At 36.7% G+C, this 19,864-nt stretch overlaps 1 pseudogene across 1 annotated transcript; it reads right to left on the reverse strand.

Moving 5' to 3' along the window:
* Positions 1-1,547: 1,547 nt before the first annotated feature.
* LOC147521566 (alpha-mannosidase At3g26720-like) lies at positions 1,548-19,812 on the reverse strand (annotated as a pseudogene). The gene is made up of 16 exons (XR_015198611.1): positions 19,762-19,812; positions 18,591-18,691; positions 18,405-18,498; positions 18,136-18,303; positions 17,948-18,037; positions 16,551-16,594; positions 16,346-16,402; positions 13,971-14,187; positions 13,712-13,851; positions 13,485-13,554; positions 13,300-13,356; positions 13,044-13,116; positions 11,633-11,680; positions 2,671-2,790; positions 2,014-2,408; positions 1,548-1,853 (listed from the first exon to the last, which is right to left on the reverse strand). The product of XR_015198611.1 is annotated as an alpha-mannosidase At3g26720-like (transcript).
* Positions 19,813-19,864: the final 52 nt, after the last annotated feature.

The raw sequence follows: 19,864 nt of genomic DNA on the forward strand, positions 1-19,864 counted from the left end.
TTCCGACGGATATTTCGGTTTTTCAGAAAACCGAAACGGCATCGAAACGATATATAACGGTATGTACCGGTTGGTAATTTTGTAAATAAATGAGAAATAAGATTAAAATGACAAAAAAACCACAAAAAAAGATAAAAATAACAAACAAAATATTCTCTTCTCACAGTCCCCTCCTCTTCTCTTTCACGCACCCAACTCCTCTTCTTTTTCAAAGCCACCTGAGTCCGACGAGATCTAAATTGTTCCGATGAGAAGAAGATCAACAGATCAAGATCAAGATGAACTAAGATAAAGATGAACTAATTTTTTTTCATTTGTTTTTTTAATCATTTGTTTTTTGAACTTTTTTTTAAAGATGAATCAATGATTTGGAATTAGACTGCTTTTTTATTTGTTTTCATGAACAGATCAGGTGGAGTTTCCCTTAACTTCCGGCCACAAATAATTTTCCGGTGATATTTGCCACCTTGTAAATTCCGATACATGAGGTGGAATTCCGAGCGGAATTTCGGTTTTTGAGATAGTCGGAATTCCGGCGATTTCGAAATCCCGAACTATGCCTAGATATGCTCTAAGTTCAAAAGTTGTGTAAACTTCATGAGTTACAAAGAGGAATATAATCCAGAAGACCGAACTATTTTATTTTATTTTTGCTTTCTTTTCATGGAAGAAAAGGGTACGGCTAAAGGGCAAGAAAAAGAAAACAACGTCAAATTGCAAAACTCCTAACATTTGAGTTCAAGTAAAGTGCCAAAAAAAATTCCATTTGAGATGGAACTATTTCTTACTTCTTGGGTCTGACTTCCATATATAACACGTCAGAATTATACTAGACACAATTCAACTACAAGAACTTTTTCTCTAACCTGTTCAGTGAAGGCTAAAAGAAATGGAGAGTATATCTCCTGGCCAAATGAACGACGCCACTTGGCACCTTCTCCTAGAGTATTGATGCGGAGATAGATATTTCCTTGGATCTGAATTAATGATACTAAACCAATAAGAAGTGGATTCTGTAAAACCTCCGAAGTCAAGAGCCCACTAAGGTAAAAAAACATTAAGGCAATTTGACATTAATCATAATAAATTTGATAAAGGATCTGCAATACCTAAACTAATTGGTCAAACAACGAGATGTCAGTAATTGTATAAAAATATGCCTAGCAATTAATCAATTCAAGTTGAGCTTTTATAGAGTGACAAGAATGAGAAGTCTAGGACACTTGAGAAGTGAGAATTCAAAATTAACATTAGGGGATGTGCAACTTGGAATATGTAGAAATTGAGAGAAGAAAGATGTCTGAACAAAGTAAGTTACATGGACACGCCATATTGAAAATAATCTGTGTCGGATACGTATCCATGTGTCAGTTTTGAAAATAATCATATTGTATGTGATTTCAATTTTTGAAAATTCGACATGTCCAACTCTTTATATCCATCTCAGAAACGGACACACCTATCTGTGTCAATGTAACTTAGGAACAAACATATTGTTAGTAGCTTGGTGCCAAATGCTATTTATAAATCTAGAGGCTATTCCCACGGACAATATAGTTAATTTCTCATTTCAATGTGTAATGATATCAAAGCTGAACTGTTCCCAATCTCACCGCTAACAACTATCCAATTTAGCGGCAAACACTAATTATTATATCCACTTATCAAGAAAATTTTCGCTGTGTTACCAATACAAAAAAAAAAGTTTTCGCTGCGTATGTATGCAACTCGTCAGTTTCTGGGGAACAGCTGAGTAGGATGTGCTTACTGTTAGGCCTGTACATTTGTCAAGGGCACAGACTGTTTCATTCAATGGCTCTGCAACACCTTTACCATCATCATAAAGCAACCTCCTACATGAGAGTCGAGTAGGAAACAAAAATATGTTCAAGTTAGCAACTAACATCGAATCATCAGTGTCCCTATATTTCGCTTGTAGAAATTTCACATTTTGAATTCTCTACTGTTAATAGAATAAAGAAAAGCTTGGGCACGCGAATGAAAGAACCAAACCTGTGGAGCATTAGCTCTACTTGCCCATCCACTAAGCTGGATCCACCCATTGACCTGTCTAACATAACTGATAGCTCTGTCCTATTATCTTCAATGTACATTCCAAGATTAATCTGAAATCAAAATCTGGGTTAGCAACTGAAAGAGAGTACACGACTGGATTGGGATTTGAATGACAATATACAGTGGACCACCACTTGAGTGGAAAATGTCGTGGAAGAGAAGTAGCAGGAGGGCAGACAAATACCATTGGATGCAAGTCAGTTTGCATGTTTGCACGTAAAATATAAAAAGATTTAGAATAGTGTCAATGATTAAAAGAAACATATTGGGTAGTAATTTCCGGCAATGGGTTGTTTCACTTGCAAGTCCCAGTCTGTTCTATAATCACGAATCTGCAATCACAATGCTTTTTGACAAACTATTAACAGATGGATATTAAATCAAACAGAAAGTGTTTAAAAAATAGATATAATTATTTGTTCTCATCATTTGAAAAAGTATTCATCGTCATTAGAGAACAACAAACAGATTGATATGACTGCCCAACTTGTGACTCCTCTAATTTCTTAATATTTAAATTTACACTTACTTTTTAACCTCTGAACATAGTGCTGCTAAACATATAAGATGAAAGTACACTACAACAAAACATACCCTTTTGATAAAATCTCGTCCATAGGAGTCTGTATAGAATGTTTTATTGGTATCCATGGTAGTCGAAAATAGTGTCGCAATTTCTTTACCAATTCCATCATCAACAGGTATAGGTCCAACCTATGTTTGAGAATACTGTCAACTGGTAGCTCCAGAATAAATTATCAAAAACAAAATATAACAGTTTCAGTAGTGAATGTGTCACGCCCCGAATTTCGACAGAGCTGGATCTGAAAACATTATTTGTCCCCGACTCTTCGATCTCCGAGGTGTGACGCACTCTCTCCCAAAACCCATAAACAGCTTTTAAAATATGCGGATAATTAAAACCAATAAAAATTTTAACTTAACAACAAATCATCTTCATTACAAAAACAATTTACAAATGAAAAATGCAAATAACCTTATCTCAACCGAAAATCTATATCACCTCAAGGAAAACAAAACTCATCCCGAGATGCGTACGCTTAACGCAAACCACAAGCAAAGAACCGATCTTCTTCAACACTAAACCTCGTCAAAACTTATCAACTATGTTCATTGAATGAACACACCGATAAACAAACATGCAAATCGGGTCAAGATTATAAACAATGCTTTGTGTGTAGTAGCCCTAAAATACAAATATACTTATACATATATATACACAATCCACAAGGCAGTTAGTTCCTCCACCGAGGCGCCTTAACTTTTAACGACTAATACAACATCCTTAAGTTCAATAACTAAGGCAGGTAGTTCCTCCACTGAGGCGCCTTAACTTCCCACTAACCACACAACAAACTATACTCATAATAAATAAGGCATGTAGTTCCTCCATCGAGGCGCCTTAGGTTCTAACTAAACTATAACCAGCCAAGCATATACAATCATCTATCTAAAGGTACATCATTAACCAACATATTACCATAATTAGATTATTTCAGGCTTTCTTTGTGTGTCCCTAAAATTCGCGTCGTATCTATGTCTTACCTAGTTTCCCTGGCTACCACAATCGCAAACCCAACGCCGAACATGTACATCCACATGCCTCCCTTACATAATGAGCCACTCCGTGCGTAACCACCTCGAAATGGATGCCGCACACCGTAAATCCTCACACGGAAGCCAAATCTATGTAAGCACGCCACTATTCGGCATAAAATATTAAGCATCATCGTTATTTTTTGCGAACGGAATAATCAAACCACTTATTCGGTTACGCCCGGAGGGCCGCCTCGGCGGCCATTCAGATTAATCGAACGCCGGGCCGCCCGGCCATTCGATTAATCAAACGCCGGAAGGGCCAATCACATGAGTTGTGGTAGTCGTTCTAGGATTTTCGTTATGTAATTTATTCAGTGTCATACATTAATGACTCATAAACATTTCTACTATATCACGCAAGGTCAATTACCTTATTGCACTAAGCCATAATATCTAGAAACATCTCAATTATATCTCATAGTCACTTTCATTCTTTCACGCGCCAATATATTATTGCACTACACCACACCCCCCCGCAAATATTCACCAATACTACGCTTTACCTCATAGTAACATCTCACATATATAATAATGGAGCGTTTATATAAATTCCTCCAAAAATATTACATTAATATATATATCCCAACATATGATATCATGTCATAATGCTTCAACGTATCGCATACATTTTTATAGCGTATTAGGAATATAATATCTCCTAACATCTCAATACCGTCACGTGTCAAAAATACACAACATCACTGTCAAATCTTTCTTAGATAATGACAACCCAATATACAGGCTTCCACAGCATTTTATTACTATATGTGTCCATATAATATACACATAAAACGTAGTACAATTAAACAGTCCACAGTCCACAATCAAAGCCCAATATGATTTACACACTACTCACGTCAAATCTAAATTAGATAATTTACCAACCAAGTTATACAATATCCGACAGTATTTTATTACTATATATATCCATATAAACAAACATATGAAAAACTGGAAAAGTCAACGGTCAAAGTCAACGGTCAAAGGTCAACACCTCATGGTCAAGGTCAAACTCAACATGTCATGGTCAAAGTCAAACTGTCCTGGTCAAAGTCAAAGGTGAAAGTCAACCGTCCATGGTCAAAGGTCAAAGTCAACCGTCAAAGTCAACGGCCGATGGTCAAAGTCAAATTGTCCTAGTCAAAAGTCAAACTGTCATTGTCAAAGTCCAACCGTCGTTTCCGTGTTCGACAGGTCCAGGGTCATAGCCATGGTTCATGGCTAAGGACAAAGGTGCATGGTTCACGGGCTCGTGACTAGGGTAATAATTCGGACCCAACTGGCCAAGCCCAAACCTTAGAACCCGAAAGTCTAAACGTTTAAAAACCCAAATAGATCTATTTTAAGTCCAATGGACTGGTCCATGCAATATTAGAAACGGGCCCAAAAACTTATACTGAACTGGCCCAAAACAGTTAAGTGGATTCGGTCCAAAAATAGAAATGACACGGGCCCATAGACTAATATTAGAACTGGTCCCAAAACTTACTTAAACTGGGCCCAAACTAAACTTAATTAAACTGGTCCAAAAATAACTTAAAATCGGGCCCAACCAAATAAATAGAACCGGCCCACAAAAAATAGATTTTTAGTCCAACCGATTTGGCCCCTTAAGCCCAATCGTGAATGAAACGATCTCCTTCACCGATTCTCTTCCACCACCACCAAAATCGACCTACCACCACCTCTCACACAACCACCAATCTAACCAAGCGGTTTTACTCTAAATCCAAAACCAAACAACATTTGTAAACACAAAACCCCAAATCCTACAAACCAACCCTCACCAAAACTAGATCTAGGAATCAATCCCGCACCAGCCATTAATGGTCGGGCTCAAGCTCTCAAACGGCCCCATCAAATTCCAACATTCACACATACATCAACAACCCACAAATCAATATCAAAACAATTCAAACCACAAAACCCACAAAACCGATTTCCCTCACCTCCAAAAACTTCGACCCCTCGACCGCCATTGCATGTTCACGACTTCCCACGACCACTCGACCGTTCAACCACCCATAACACCTTACCACCGCTCAATCTTCCTACCCCCACCACCACAACAATACCCCAAGATCACAAGATCAACTTCAGCGACCCCATTCAACTTCATTACCATTATCGCGTCCTTGAAGTTTCCAAATCCTAAAGAGTCGAGCATAATCGGGCTATGGGCTTATAACATCGGCATGTTTTGTGCTACATCCCCGACATCCCTTGCGCACACACACGGAGGAGCCATTGACGCTATCTTGAGTTCAACGGTTTAATTCTGAACGAAATTTAACAAAGTTGAATAATACAAAGACACGAAGTCCAACACAACAAGATAACGAAAGCGGTATTAATAGGCGAAACCTTAGTCGGTATACTCCGATCTGAGGAAAACCATAAATCCGGTGAAATAGCAAAATAGCTACTCACCGCATGCGAGCGCCTCTACGAATTCCTCCGAACCGGCCGAAGGCTCCAACGCCTCGAAATCCAAATTTCATGCTCTCTCTCCATTTTCATTATTCTATTCTCCGGGAACCCTATTTTCTAGAAAAATGTGTTTATATACTTGGGTCCAAACCCAAGCCTCCAACACCGACTTCGGGCCCAAAACCAGGCCCACGTATCCCGAGTCCAATCCGGCCAATTTTGAAAATAAATAATTTAATTAATTAATAAATATAAAAATACGATTTAAAAAAAACGGGGCAAGCATAAAATATATACATCTCAAAAAAGAATCTCGTCGAGATTCGAAGTAAAAATATACTGAACAAACAACGTTGGTTATTAACTTAGAACCTATACAAGAACGCACGTTGATTAAACTTAAGCAAGATAACATTGGTATTAATTATTTTACTTAATTCCAGAATATATGTCCTCATGCCATTACAAAACCTATTCCAGTTTAGCTGTCTATATTAAAACAAATTATTACTGTCCCTTAAACGCAACATAAACATATCATTTCTCATTAGCATGCAGTTTCTCGACACGTAGCAAACTCTACGAGAAATTAATATTCTACTTAAACTAATAAATTATATGGGATAAGTTCATCCATGCATACAACATTATGGAGTCTTTTATTATCATGCATAAAAGAAAAATTAGTGTCTTAACACACTTAAAACAAAAATGTCACTCATGTCATTGATACTACAATAAAACTTTATATTTAATTTAATCATGCTCTCAGAAATATTAAATTTAAAACAACCCTTGAATCCTAATTCATGCTTGCAACTGGATCAAATATAGCACGTATAAAAAAAATAATTTTTCATGTTCCTCTATCAAAATCATATAGACTGAAACAAAACAATTAAGAGTAAATACTCGAATATGCCAAAATCATGTGAAACTAATTTAACGATATTAATCAATCATGTCATAATTTATAGGCACGACACACTTATAAGACAAAATAAAAATCCGTTTGTTGTGGAAATACGATCATCATTATATTAAGACATCATCTACATAAATTCCAATATATTTTAAAAATAACAATTATCACCATTATTTTAATTAATCATTAATAACGTGACCTTTAGAAAACAACCTACACATGCATGTTTTCTTGGTAAAACAATTTTAATCATCACATACGCACGGTAATAGTTCCTCTATATATACAATAATATATAAACGTGTACACGCAAGTATACACACCTCAAAAAGAATACACGTGTATACGCAAGTATACACATCTCAAAAAGAATACACGTATATTTTATTTATTATATTCAATTTATTTCTAACTAATCACCTCTAACAGATTAATCTCTTATACTTTAAAAAAATACTATTCATCCCTTACAATGTACGAGTGAGGCGAGATAGTTCCTCCAACACCGAGGCAATTAGTTCCTTACTTAGTATGTCACAAAACCATCAGATAATACAACTCATTCAATATAGATCAAAATATATCATTGTTTCTTAACTAATAACATAACACTCAAATACAAAGTTCACAAACAGGTTGTCATACTTAATCAATACTCCACGTGAAAATGAACACCAACAATAAAACAATATTATAACAACACACATCATTTTGATCAAATCCGTTAATAATTAACATATTACAAATATAACCACTCCTCATATGATAAGGAAAAATAAAAGCATCTCATATGCACTCCACAAGAGTAACTAATATAAATATACACATCACACGTACAAACAAATCAAGAAACATATTGACTCACTTTATTTCTATATCTCTTTCATTTTCTTTGTAAAAATAAAACAACTAGCGGAAATAGTTTTGAAAAATAAAACTTCTTAAACACTACCCATAAACCACGATCCGAGAATCACCTAGACTCACCCTAGTCTAAGCTAACCAAATGCTCTGATACCAAATCAATCACCCAATTTTAATTGAATTCGAAAAAATTATTTGTCCCCCCGACTCTTCGATCTCCGAGGTGTGACGACTCTCTACTCCAAAAACCCATAAAATGCTTTTAAAATATGGGATAATTAAAACCAATAAAAATTTTAACTTAAACAAATACATCTTCATTACAAAACAATTTACAAATGAAAATGCAAATAACCTTATCTCAACCGAAAATCTATATCACCTCGAGGGAAAACAAAACTCATCCCGAGATCTGTAACGCTTAACGCAAAACCACAAGCAAAGAACCGATCTTCTTCAACACTAAACCTGTCAAAACTTATCAACTATGTTCATTGAATGAACACACCCGATAAGCAAACATGCAATCGGTTGACATTATAAACAATGCCGGTGTGAGTAGCCCTAAAATACAAATATACTTATACATATATATACACAATCCACAAGGCGCTTAGTTCCTCGAGAATTTTAACTTTTAACGACTAATACAACATCCTTAAGTTCAATAACTAAAGGCGGTAGTTCCTCCAATTTGAGGCTTTTAACTTCCCACTAACCACACAACAAACTATACTCATAATAAATAAGGCATGTAGTTCCTCCATCGAGGTTTTAGGTTCTAACTAAACTATAACCAATGAGCATATACAATCATCTATCTAAAGGTACATCATTAACCAACATATTACCATAATTAGATTATTTCGGCTTTCTTTGTGTGTCCCTAAAATTCGGCGTCGTATCTATGTCTTACCTAGTTTCCCTGGCTACCATAATCGCGAAACCCAACGCGAACATGTACATCCACATGCCTCCCTTTACATAATGAGCCACTTTCATGGTGAATGCCACTCCACCTGGATGGATGCCGACACCGTAAATCCTCACACGGAAGCCAAATCTATGTAAGCACCGCCACTATTCGGCATAAAATATTAGCATCATCGTTTCTATTTTGCGAACGGAATAATCAAAATTATTCGACTCACGCGGGAGGTCAGAAGGCCATTCAGATTAATCAAACGCCGGAAGAAGGCCAAGGCCATTCAGTCGCGAAGCGCCGGAAGGGCCAATCACATGAGTTGTGGTAGTCGGGTTAGGGATTTTCGTTATGTAATTTATTCGGGTGTCATACATTAATGACTCATAAACATTTCTACTATATCACGTCGGTCAATTACCTTATCGCACTAAGCCATAATATCTAGAAACATCTCAATTATATCTCATAGTCACTTTCATTCTTTCACGTGCCAATATATTATTGACTTCTGGCCACACTCCCGAAAATATTCACCAATACTATGCTACCTCATAGTAACATCTCACATATATAATAATGGAGCGTTTATATAAATTCCTCCAAAAATATTACATTAATATATATATCCCAACATATGATATCATGTCATAATGCTTCAACGTGATCGCATACATTTTATAGCGATTAGGAATATAATATCTCCTAACATCTCAATATCGTCACGTGTCAAAAAATACACAACATCATCACAAATCTTTCTTAGATAATGACAACCCAATATACTGAGGCTTCCACAAAGATTTTATTACTATATGTGTCCATATAATATACACATAAAACGTGAATACAATTAAACAAATCCACCATCCACAATCAAAGTTCCCCCAATATGATTTACACACTACTCACGTCAAATCTAAATTAGATAATTTACCAACCAAGTTATCTGATATCCGACAAGATTTTATTACTATATATATCCATATAAACAAACATATGAAAAACTGGAAAAGTCAACGGTCAAAGTCAACGGTCAAAGGTCAACACCTCATGGTCAAGGTCAAACTCAACATGTCATGGTCAAAGTCAAACTGTCCTGGTCAAAGTCAAAGGTGAAAGTCAACCGTCCATGGTCAAAGGTCAAAGTCAACCGTCAAAGTCAACGGCCGATGGTCAAAGTCAAATTGTCCTAGTCAAAAGTCAAACTGTCATTGTCAAAGTCCAACCGTCGTTTCCGTGTTCGACAGGTCCAGGGTCATAGCCATGGTTCATGGCTAAGGACAAAGGTGCATGGTTCACTTTGCGGGACTGTGGTAATAATTAATAATTCGGACCAAGCCCCAAACCTTAACCCGAAAGTCTAAACGCGTTTAAAACCCAAATAGATCTATTTTAAGTCGATGGATGGTCCATTTAATATTAAACGGGCCCAAAACTTATAATCGAATCCCGCCCAAAACGGTTAAGTGGATTCGGTCCAAAAAATAGAAATGACACGGGCCCATAGACTAATATTAGAACCGGTCCCAAAACTTACTTAAAACTGGGCCCAAACTAAACTTAATTAAACCTGGTCCAAAAAATAACTTAAAATCGGGCCCAACCAAATAAATAGAACCGCCCACAAAAATAGATTTTTTCCAACCGATTTGGCCCAAGCCCAAATCGGTGAACGGTCCTCTCCTTCACCGATTCTCTTCCACCACCACCAAAATCGACCGGCCACCACCTCTCACACAACCACCAATCTAACCAAGCGGTTTTACTCTAAATCCAAAACCAAACAACATTTGTAAACACAAAACCCCAAATCCTACAAACCAACCCTCACCAAAACTAGATCTAGGAATCAATCCCGGCCGCCATTAATGGGTCGGCTCAAGCTCTCAAACAAACCCCCATCAAATTCCAACATTCACACATACATCAACAACCCACAAATCAATATCAAAACAATTCAAACCACAAAAACCCACAAAAACCGATTTCCCTCACCTCCAAAACTTCGACCCCGGGACCGCCATTCTTGCTTCCACGACTTCCCCCCCACCCTCGACCGTTCAACCACCCATAACACCTTACCACCGCTCAATCTTCCTACCCCCACCACCACAACAATACCCCAAGATATCCAAAGATCAACTTCGCACCCCATTCAACTTCACCCCATTATCGGCGTCCTTGAAGTTTCCAAATCCTAAAGAGTCGAGCATAATCGGTATGGGCTTATAACATCGGCATGTTTTGTGCTACATCCCCGACATCCCTAAACGTGCGCACACACACAGAGGAGCCATTGACGCTATCTTGAGTTCAACGGTTTAATTACGAAAACGAAATTTAACAAAGTTGAATAATACAAAGACACGAAGTCCAACACAACAAGATAACTAACGAAGATTAATAGGCGAAACCTTAGTCGTATAATCCGATCTGAGGAAAACCATAAATCCGTTGAAATAGCAAAATAGCTACTCACCCGCGAGCGACTTCCTACGAATTCCTCCGAACCGAAATCCGTACATCCAACGCCTCGAAATCCAAAACTTCATGCTCTCTGCCTCCATTTTCATTATTCTATTCTCCGGAACCCTATTTTCTAAAAATGTGTTTATATCTTTGGGTCTAACACCGACTTCGGCCCCAAAACCAGCCCAAACCCATATCCCGAATCCAATCCGGCCAATTTTGAAAATAAATAATTTAATTAATTAATAAATATAAAAATCGTATTTAAAAATACGAAAGCCATGAGAATATTTCACACGCCAAGATGCAGATTGACACTTTACAGTAAACTCTACTTCAACATGCTCCTTTTGCTTGTAGACTCTGGTGATCTGCACGTGGTTACAGTATTATCTTACTCGCAACAATACTCATAGGAAATACGGTCATAACTATATATATATATATATATATATTTCCCATTAGGACTATTTGATTATCCAATAGAGGTTACCTTCACAATTTCAATAACAAGAGACAAACATATGTTGGGCTGAAAAGTGAAAACGTAAATCCGGACAAATCTTACATAATACATGACACGTTTCTATCCTAACTCAGTATTTGTTTTTAACATTTTTTGCTAGTTACAGCTCTATACCCCTAAACCCGTAAGAACCCCTTTCCCCACTGAAGACGATGGGTGGCACCTAGAGTTTGCTACCACTAAGGTGTGCGAATGATGGATACAACCAAGTTCAGGTGCTTGCAATTGGAGTACCAAGTGAACACCGTGAAATAAACTAATATGTTGCAGAAGATGACAAATCAAATGTCATACTTGATGGCACAGTGTTGACAGGTTCTTTACAAAACTAAAACGTAAGAACTGCTTGTGCCAGCAATCAATGACCTCATACAAACAACTTCTTGTCCTGATGCTATGTGAACTTATGCTCACAGTTCCACACGATATATACATGATTGCAAACGTCTTTGCGAGATAAGTCAGAGAAAGAGAAAATGATGCCTTTTCTTCGAATTACTTTAGAAATAAAGCAACAAGCAGATTGGATCAAAGCACAGTATCCGCTCTGCAGGTAACGAGAGGAAAGAGATGTTGCCAAAAGAAAAGGCAATTAGGGATTGTAAAAGATCGAACTTTAAATGATACCACATAAGAGAATAAAATCAATGTATTCTTCTCTCTTTGGAGGTATCTATATATTCATGAATTCCTTGGGATACAAGCACCATACATATGCAAATAAATCATAAAGGTCCCATGCCTAGCGTTCTTGTTAGGAAGGAATTCAGATGTTGGCTAAAATATCTTCACCCACTCTGAAGCTTCAAAGGTCCAGGCCAAGTCATCCATCCTTGCTCTCTCAAACAATTTCCAGAACTAACACCATGTTTCTTTCTGCAACATTGAAACCTCCACACAGCTCACACGGAACAAAGATTAAAGCGTTCCCCAGCTGAATTACATAGCTAAGAAATTTTGATTTAACACAACTTACATCTATAGTCTCTTTTTATGGATACAAAACATTACTTGACCAAGCAATATTTTTCGATCCCGTTCCCAAACTTTATATTCATGCTCGTTCTTAATTTGTTTTCTATTGTTATCAAAATAGGATGTAATTCATTTGTAAGCAAGATAAATTTATTTTCAAACTGAAAAAGTACTGATACAAGGAACAAAGAAGGCCTGAAAGACTACATAGAACTTCTGTGCCGATCAAATACCTGAGATATCCATGGATTTATTTGTTGATGCACTTCATCCAATACTGGTCCCCTTGAGTATCGTCAGAGGAACCTGGTGCGAGAAAACATTTCTTCATGATTGGAATGAACACTGCATCCCCTTTTCAAAACAAAGAATCCATCTCAAAACTCTAAGTAAGAACCACAATTTTATCAGATTTCAAAAAAATATATATATATAAAAAAAAAAAATCATTGTACCATAATCCATAGTCCATAAGAATCGGTGACCTACCTGTCCTGATTTTATGGGAAAGGTATTATTTGGACGAAAGATGTACGCTCCTGAAGCCTTCATGACCAATTAAAAGTTATATTGCAACATTCAACAATAAAAGGAAAAAAGTTGATGCAGTCTATTATAGACATAGCGCAAGACAAACAAAAATGCCATTGACTAAGCTTAGAAAAGTCCATCACCTGAGGATCCTTATCACTTTTATCGTTATCCAGAATAGTAAATGTATGATTGTTCTACAGATGTTTCAACCTACAAGACACAAAAGTGAAAATAATCAAACATGAGATACTAACTCTATTTTTGTTTAATTTTAACGTTGACTTGAAATGCAACAGATTAAATTTTAAAGGACAAACCAAAAGTATATATAAATCAAATATATATGAAGAAAGCTTAGTCATATCACCGAGCTTCTGCTGTTGATATAATGAGTAAGTTTTCCTTCATCGACAGCATAAATAAGTTTTACGTCTCCCTGCCCAATTTGGATGGTGCCCGTTTTAGTTCCTTCCGTCGTATGCAATCTTGATATAACGGAACTAGCACCTGTGATGGAATAAAAAACATTAGAAATGTAGTTCAACGCTATTGGCATGACAACCATGTTTTCCTCAATTTTTCCAACAGGAACATGAGCACTGGACGTAGAAAATAGATGGTTTTACCTCCTTTTGCAATTGAGACAGTGTAAGTGCTGAACCCAAGAGGTGGTACAGATGCAAAAAATGCAAGCCAATATTTAGGAATCTCATCTGGTGATTTTCCTAAGTACGCATTAACATAGTAGTCTCTAATGCCAAGAGAGTTATTGGATATATGTACAAGCTGTGACTCAATTTCACTCCCTGTAGAATCCCTCACTGTAACCAATTCACCAATAACCTGTGGCAAGTTTGATTGTAGAAGGAGAAAAAACTGAAAGTAAGTAGCTAGTAAAACTCAAAATTGTATTGTTATTAATGGAGAGGAAGTTTGGAGAGAAAAGAGAAAAAGAGGATCTGGCTTTATTAGTTTCAGCCTTGTATCACTTCAGTAAATGTCCCTTTAGAACTCTAACATGGCTAAACCAGAAAAGAAATAAATCATGGCTTTCCAAGTGGTATTGCATCAACTAAAAACAAAGTATGAATCCTTTTCAAACCACATCATCTGACTGATGGTGATATGAAGTATTCCCACTATGACCTTTTGCTCTAAACTACCATGAGATTACAGCAATTAACCAAATTACATTATAGTATAGGGGCTGACACCCATTTTACGATTCACAGGAAGTACATATTTCTCTTCACCCTATTTATTTACTCGTATCAGGACCAACTTACAGTTTTGTACAACCTCCTATCTACACTCACAAAAAATCCCATTAAAAGCCAACTTCAAAATCTTAATCGAGCAAAACTACTAATCTAGCCAGAAGTAGGTATCCTTCTTAGTTTACAATAAGATATATTCTATAACGGAAAATAAAGTAAACTATTCATTTTGGGCACCAGTAGCCTTCAATGGGAAAAGGAAAGGAAAGTCCGTGGCAACCATGTTTTTGACATGTGTGTCTATTGAGTATCGAGGCATACACTACAAACCGTTGGACCACTTAAGACAGCATATAAAATAATACCTACTACAGTAATACACTCTATAGATATGAATCCATAAACATCGTACTTATGAGGCCGTAAAAGAAAAGGTAATCAATGAATCAAACCAAGAAAAGAAAAAAAAAAAAGTTTAAAAATTGACATACACGAATTTACTAAATAAAAATGTCAATGAGATGGAAAATTGCGAAGAGGGACTTATATGATGTTTTATAATGAAAGGAGGGGTCAATGTAGAATGAAGAAGGACGAGAGCTTTAAACAACTTCAGTAATGCATTTGGAGTTCAAAGTTTCGTACTAAAAGACTCAGATTAAACACTGTTCAGCAGGCAACAAAACATTAAGCTGAGTAGAGTTGATCGCTTCTAGCCTCTTCCCCTTGGGTAGAGCATTGTGGACAACATTCAGAACAAGCACATGCTCAAAGAAAATCCTTGAACCCCAACCCCAACCCCCCCCCCCCTCAAAGAAACTGGAACCAACATTCTGTTGAACCTTACCAATCTGATACGACATTAACTACAAAACAGATCCAAAAGCTCGACCTTCCAGACGAAGTGTTGACAGTGGGCCTAAAATCCCTTTGTTATACATATTATATTTGTTGAGATGTTTAGTACCACATGGGATATGTTTAGCCACGTATTGAAATATATAACTTATATATTCCAATGCATGGCTAAACATATCCCATGTGGGACTAAACATCTCAACATGCCCCCTCACGTGTGGCATTACTTGAGCCTAATACGTGGACAAGCATACTTGGGTTATGTGGAGTAAATAACAGCCCTTTGGGCCAAACACAATAGCTCGAAAGAGGGAGAGACTGTCACCTTTGTATTTATAATACTGTTTACAACTCATGACATAATACTAATAAGGAAAGTAGACAAGATATGATATGATACACTTAACCTTTATTATTACGACACACAAATACTTCCAGGCTTCGAATAGTAATGTCATTTCAAACCTAATGAAGCAACACAAATACACACACGTGTTTTAACTACTGGCTTGGATACAAAGGGTCAGAGAGAGAGATACACTAACCACCGTAAAAGAGTTTTACGTTGGACCGTATAAAACCATTTCACCTAATGTCTGCACAAGGTGTCCAAACTGTCACTTCTTAAAAAGTGGTCTTTCTTAAAGAGTAATGGGAATACAAGTGTGTCACAGAGCAGTGCGGGTCTGCAGCTGCAAACTTGCACTTACCAAATTGACGCTGACTTTGAGTATATCAAACAAAAAACTATCACTGAGACTTCCTTTGCTTTGATCAGTTACTCAGTATAAACTTTTTTTTAATAATATATGCCACAACTCCACAAGTATTGTGTACACAGTCAAACATTCAAGGATTGATAAACTAAAGTAATTTTTTGAAGTAAACTCTGCACTGTACTAGTGCTGGTTTAGATAAGTACTTACAGGTATTCTAACTACATCCTCCCTCTTCCAGCCAAGAGAGTTGTAGATAACAACAACCTATTATAAAATGAGAAAGAACAATAAGTTTTTCAGCAACATTCAGAACAGAAATGTGTAATTCTCCATTTAAAAACACGCCTCTTCCAAATAATTAGGCATGAAAAAAAACATAAAAATATATAAATGGACCAAGTATTAACTTTACCAAGCTTTTCCCACGAGACAGTAACTCATATTCAGAAGTGGGCACTGAAAAGACAACACTTTTCAAAATTAATCCGTGTTTTCAGATCAAAATTAAACAAAATAACATTTCCACCATAAACTTTATGGTACATAAAACAACTGAGATATAATCCTTCTTTTAGTAAAGTACTACTAGCTACTTGTTAAGTTGTGGATAATGAAGGTGAGCTTCTACCCGAGGTAGTCAATTCACTTCCAACAAGCCATACCAACACAGCTGAAAGAACCTTCTAACCTTTTCCACCAAAATACAACTTCAAATAATAACAACATTTCTTTTTAGATCTGTTGCTTAACTGAACTCCGTAGTCACTCTTATCTCACTATGTTTTACCCAAAAACCATAGATCGGAAAAGACCAAAATTAAGAAAACCAGATTACACTCCGTGGTCACTCTTAATCAACTGCAAGGATCTTTTATTATATATATGGAGCAAGTGAGATTATCATATCATCTGTCACAGATGTATTATTCATCACAGATGTGAATAGTTAGAGAGATTAATTAAAGTAAAAGATAGACACCAGTGTCAAGTATTGCTATTTTGGTGTAGGATTAAAAACATAAAGGCTATTAGACTTCTAAGAGGACAAAACAATATGCATATCTCCGCATTTACATTATAAGTTAATGACAAAAGTGCGAACCAATTTCCTCTAAAATAAACTTCCTGTTAAAAAAATTCAAAATTGAAAATAAAAGGTTGCATTTCGAAGTAGAGTTTAAGCATGTGTTGCACATATAGGTATGGACCGACATAAGTTCAGGCCTATGTTACATGGATACACCATTTTTTTTTAAAAAATCTGTGTCAGATACGTATCCACGTGTCCGTGTCAGACACATTGTATGTGATATATCTCCATGGCTCCATTTTTTATATTTCGCCATATCAGACACTTAGTATCCGTGTCGGATATGAACACACCTATCCGTGTCAATGTAACATAGGTACAGACTGCCCATTAGCAATCAATGATGTCCAATCCCGACCTGAATCCATTAAGAGAGAAGAATAAGTGTAATAGACTAACAGCCAACAATGGAGAAGCGAGTGCTAATCCTTTTTGGGTTTCAGGATATCACTTATCACTTTATCAGGGTTAATCTATAGACCAACATTCATTTGCATCAAACACGATATTAGAATGAAATGACTTGATCCGTCACAGTTCTGACAGACAAATGGAACAAATAGGACATTATGTCACAGAATGGAGTTCTTTGATGATGCCTTGCCGCAAGGTGTAGTAACACAGTCAACTTTATCTTGGAGATAATAGTTTCAACTCTTTTTTGGAAAATGTAAAAGAGGTAAATTTAGGAGTAACCATAAAGGGTTCTAGTATTTCACCTGTTCAAACTTAGTCACTGGTTTCTTGTAGTCTTTATCTGATGTAGATTTTGCCAAGAAACCAAGAGAAGATGCAACTAACTCCTTAGCCTGTTGAGATATAGTGGAGAGGCGGTGAATGTTTTGAAGCATAAGGGAATCATGAAAACTTTCAAAAGCTAAAGTGAAGGTACATCTAGATATATTACCTCAACATAGCCCATTGATAGTCGTTTTGTGTAATCATTAGCCACATGTTGCTGTTCTGTTCCACTAACTGCGTCATGATGTTGAGCTATTGCTAATGCATCAGCTAAAACGTCTGTGTTGGGCCCTGAGTTGCTTCTCCCTTTAAAAAATTCCAATTGCCTTGCTGCCTGATTACAATGAATACACCTAAGTGGAGTAAACCTCAAAAGGTAAAGGGATTTAATTCTCCTGTAAACTAGAATAATAACCCAGCAATTAGCAATCTTACCAAGTAGTAACCACTCATCATTCTAACATATCGTTTAAGAGCTGGCCTACTTGAAAAGTATCCTGTCCAGTATGCATTTGCTTTATCTGCATATCTGACAATTTCGTTCACATACTTTAATTGTAGATAATAGATAAGCTAATATAACTAGGTTAGTTGGTTCAAGATGCCAAAATATTTACTTACGGGAAGAAATCGTCAGTCTTGATAGGCCAAGATTCTTTTGTTGCATATTTAACATCAGTGTAAATGGATGGGGTTGAATAAAGGGCATTAACACGCCCATCCTATTGTTAGCAGGGCTATTATAGTATTTTTCCTATATTACCTTTGTAATTACTTTATTATCCTTTCTAGGGTTTCTATTATGATTCTATAAATATAAGTGATGAGCTTTCCATTCAATTTAACTTTTCCCTAAATTACTTTCTACATGGTATCGAACCATTAAAGCAAATTGTTACGATTGCAACCTAAGCTTCCGTTTTTTTCTTCTTTTACGTCTTTCATTTTTTTTTAACCAATCGCGAGATGCGATAGGTGTTGATCTGAATCTCGGATCGTTTATTATTTTTTTGAGGTAATTATTTAATCGATATGACTAATAGTGATGAGTCTACTATCTCGATTTGTTTCTTGGTTAGAGCGGGTGAAGATGTCGATCCTTCTACCCCTGTTCATGATAATCCAAATTTGAAAGTTACCTCCGGCTACTAGATGGTTTGAACTATGTTCGATGGGCACGCGATCACGTAAAATTGTTTGTTGGAGGCCGTGGAAAGATAGGATTTCTTAAGGCGCGAAAAAGGCACCCGCCCGATCCAAGTATGCTAAGTGGTTCTCGGATGATTCTATGGTGAGGACTTGGTTGATTAATTCTATGCAACCAACGATTTCTGGCGCTATTTGTTTACGAATAATTTGCATATCTTATTTGGGAATCTCTTAAATGCAATTATATTCTCAAAGACGAATAATGCAAGGGAGTTTCCAACTTTCCAATGAAATTTGGAAATTTCAAACGAGGAACTAGATCTCTTGGGCGTACTATCGCGAGACTTCGATGCGGTTGGGAAGAACTATCTCATTATGATAGTTTTATTGGTGGCCCGACTAATGCGTGAGATTTATGCAAAATTGTGGAGAAAGAATCGAGTATTTCGGTTTCTTCTTTGGGCTCGATCCACGAGTTTGAGTATCTTTGTTGTTCATCTGCTTGACAAGCATCCGTTCCCAACTCTAGAGGAAGCACATGCCTATTGTCTCTCGATCGAGTCGTCGGTGCACATGTGCCTCATACTCACAGTCTTACATGCGAGACTTACGCTATGGCGATTCGTTATGCTTATCCGCCCACCGTCGGTTCCTCCACAAACTTTCCGGGCACCATTACACGGGCTTTTGCCATTGCGGCCAACCTCGGTAGTTCTCGTCCTCCAAACAAGAAGTGTGATCATTGT

This window comes from Coptis chinensis, chromosome 1 (assembly GCF_015680905.1).
Source record: "Coptis chinensis isolate HL-2020 chromosome 1, ASM1568090v1, whole genome shotgun sequence".
In the NCBI taxonomy this organism is placed as follows: Eukaryota; Viridiplantae; Streptophyta; class Magnoliopsida; order Ranunculales; family Ranunculaceae; genus Coptis; species Coptis chinensis.